The 3,918-nt window shown below is 37.4% G+C and overlaps 1 protein-coding gene across 1 annotated transcript in view; it reads right to left on the bottom strand.

Annotated features, from left to right (window-relative positions):
* The window catches only part of WDR49 (WD repeat domain 49), a 259,423-nt gene that overhangs the window by 106,669 nt on the left and 148,836 nt on the right, over positions 1 to 3,918 (bottom strand). The window lies entirely within an intron of this gene.

A 3,918-nucleotide genomic window follows, 5' to 3' on the forward strand; every position in this document is an offset into this window, starting at 1 on the left:
AAATAATGATGTATGCACAACCTTGGAACAACAGGGCTCTGGCATACAGGGATTGAGACATGGTTGAAATGGTTAAAACAGGGGAAATAATGTTAAGATGCTTGGCTGTCTTTTGAATCTTGGTTTCCCTGGCATACAATTATAAAATAGACATTTGAGGCGGAGAGAAAGGAATAGCCAGAAATATCACCATAGAAAGCTTGTATGACTGTCTTGTGCCTATAACTGATTAGAATACCTAAAATGGGGCTACAACATGCCCAGTGAAGGTGGCTTTCTGAGGAGTCTCTGCATTACATAAGACCATAGGTGGAATCCTGAACCCCATCCACAGTCTTCTGAGGTGGGCAATTTCCACTTGAAAGGACAAGCAGACCAGCATGGAATGCTAGAAGATCAGAAGATAGTTCTTGAAAGAAAGATGGGCAGGAAAAACACAAAACAATAAAAGAAGTCCAACTGATTACTACAAGAACAAGCAAGGTCCTCACCCAGGAGACATTTAGGCAAGTGGTCGGGTCCCCTTAGTGCAAACCCCCTTTCAAAACTAAGACTCAATGGGAATACACACTCTGATTGGTAGCCATGGCCATCACCAATAAGTGGAAGTAAGGGAAAACAACAATGAAGCTATCAGCTAAGCCCTACAACGTTCAATAGACTCCTGTGAACCCGGGTGGAGACCTGGTTGGACAGCAGTGTGGCAAGACCTGGGGACTCTAGAGCCCAGAGTCAGTGACATAGCCACAGAGGACTAGAGTGGAGAGTGAAGCATCCAGCTGATATGAAGAGAGGGTATATGCACAAGAACACCCACACTTGCAGATAATACCCACTTGACCTGGCTTCAATGACTGGATGATCAGAGCTCAACTAGAAGAAGAAAGAAGAGGAAAAAAAAAAAAAAAGAGTAATCTGTTACAATTTGGTGAACTTGACCTACACCTATGGATGCAGTAGCTCAAAAGAGGCAACAAATCTTCACAGCAAGGATCATTCCCACCCCCTCCATCACAGAATAGACAGGGATGGGCAACTTGGATATTGGCTACCCAAAATGGGGGGGGACTACAAAGGCAAGAAGTAACTGGCTTACATGCTTTCACAAGTGACCCTAGATCCAGAGGGCATGGAGGAAGGTAGAATCTCCACTGAGTAGTATCCAATCTGTCTGGGTGGGGCTGATAAAAGGAGATGCGGATTGGTCTCTTGAGATACAATAGTGAATAATTGTTATCAGGACTGATTGTGAGGGTTGGAAATGTAAAGGTAGACGTTTTGTAGCAAAATGAGGGGAGTGATAAACTTTGCAGTCTAGGAGCGGAGGTCCCTGGGACTATGAAGGAGAAGAGCAGAGAGCCCAACCCTACCCAGAAAAGCACTGATGCCTAAGAAGGGGGTGGGCGGGGGGCGCAGGCTTGTAGGATATACCATTTGGTTAGTTGATGATGCATGGAGGGTATTGTAACCATGGCAATCAAACAGTATATGATAGGATGAATGTAAAACTAATGTTCTTCCATGTAAACTATCACATAATTCACAATAATACACTTAAAAAAAAAAGTTAATAGAAAAAAATCCATTATCTTTAAGACTTAGTGGACATTTAGTTCTGAAAGTAAATGAGAAGGGAGAACCAGTGAATGTTTGGTTTCCTGCCCGATAACTCAGGCTCTGAATCTAAGAGAAGCAGGTTTGGGGAATGGGAGTAGAAAATGAATTGTACTTAGAACATACTAAATTTGGAATTGCAGTCAGATCTAGCAAGGAAATGGATAAGTAAGCTTTGCAGAGAAATAAGAGCTGAAGATAGAGATACAAGGTATCTGTAAAATATTACCTACCATCCAAGATGAAGGTAAGGATTAAATTAGATGATGTATGTAAAGTACCTAATGCTACATAGCACTCTAAATAGCAACTCTTTCTAATAAAAAAGAAATCAGATGGTAGATTTAATACTTTATTCAATACATGCAATTTTTATTCCATCCTGTGCAAAATTGTCAACCCAATCTTGATGTAGATAAAGCCTAAAGTTAAAACTACAACTTAAAGACCTCCCTCTGGATTTTAAAGAAACTTTAGTAAGCTGACTGTCAGTTTTCCAGTTATTTCTTCCTTAATCACTAAACTATTAAGAAGTTGGCTTAATGAGCCATTCTCCCCAACTATAACCCTCATGGCCTTTTGTTAAATGTCTCTTGGTAAAAGGAACCCTACAAAATTGATCCTCTTAGATCCTGAAACATTTATTCAAACATAAAAGTTCTGAGGTAGGAAATACAATTTTCAGATTGGTGAACCGCAAGGTCAGTAGTTTGAAACTACCAGCTGTTCCACAAGAGAAAGATGAGGCTTTCTTTTCCATAAAGATTTACAGCCTCAGAAACCCTGGACAAGGTCACTATGTGTCAGAACCGACTCCGTGGCACTTAACAACAACAATAATATAAAAGTAAAATCATGTACCTTAAAATATAAACTTTCAATTCCAACTAAGGGGTCCAAGTCCTGACAAACAGGTAAATGATAGGAAAGATGGAGTAAGATGCAAAAAGTAATAAATTTTCCTTCTCTCATGCCAATCTTTCCAAAACTTCCTCCTCAACATTTATAGAACGTAACCACCCACCAACAGAAAATCAGATGCTCCTTTGAAGCCTTCTTAGATGACTCTATACATCAAATCTCTTAAAGTTTCTCTGCTCAACAATCAAAGAAGCATATATTTTATGGCAATTTCTAAACTATATCTAAAAATACAATTTAAAAAATGATGTCACCAACTTTTGAGTTACACTGAGTAATTTAAAAAATTCTTCTGTTATGTCAAAATTTTAAATTGGATCAGCTGAATACAACACATGTACCTTGCTATGATATTAGTGAATTATACTTATTCCATTCCATGGCCTAATTATAGAGAACTTTAGGCCATAGACGATTAGAACGGTTATGAGTTGTTAATGGATCATGATTGCTCTCAGGAATGTGAATAAGCTTTGTCTTTCAAAGGCAAGGATGATAGAATTCGTTCTTATCATCAAGTAGAATAATTTGAACTGTACTTTCTTTCCTTTCAGTCAAACTATTCCTGAAAACTAATCTACATGTGGCCTTAAGTTTGCTAGCTTGTATATCATTTGCATTAAAAGAAAAATCTTTTCTATGATTGATAAGACTCCCAAATATACTGCTAGTTTTCAAAATACAAAATCTGAATGCATTCTTGCTATAAACCACCAATAATAATGTTAGTGTGAATAATGTTGGGCAAATTACCTATTAGAGGGATATTTTATGAATTTATAGACAATATGTTTTCAAAACATATGACACTTTAATTTTTCTAGTGCTTACGCAATGTCATAGAAAAGGCCCTGTTAATGATCCCTGGTTCTTCCAGGAACAAGGAAGGCAAAGTAATTTTCTTTATAATGAAATGACAGGTTTGAGAGCAGTAAGTAGGCTGTGAAAGGTCCTTTTCTGCACTGATATGAAGGAGGTGCTAACACAGAAGTCAGTCAGCTTTTTCCCTCTTGTGCTGCAATTTAAAATACATATCAAAAGAAGAAGGAATGAGCTTTCTTTAAACTTGGAAGAATGTAATTTGCACATTAAATTTGTTGACAAGAAAAGTTGGGAGACTTTTGAAGGTAATATTCAGAAAGTGATATTATGTGTCTACCTGAAGTGGTTAAAAAAAAAGAACTGTCAAATTCTAAATCCTATCATTCCCAAGCTCTATAACACGTCTCAAAGCCTCCAAGGATTTATAGAAAATAAAAGATAGGATCTTATAATATTTTATTCACTTAGCATTTAGTTAATTCCAAATGACATCGGGTCACCATCAAATTAATGACTCAGGGTCATTTAAGATATATTTCTATGTTCTTTTATCTTTAGATT

Source organism: Chrysochloris asiatica, unplaced genomic scaffold (assembly GCF_000296735.1).
Source record: "Chrysochloris asiatica unplaced genomic scaffold, ChrAsi1.0 scaffold00043, whole genome shotgun sequence".
Taxonomy (NCBI): Eukaryota; Metazoa; Chordata; class Mammalia; order Afrosoricida; family Chrysochloridae; genus Chrysochloris; species Chrysochloris asiatica.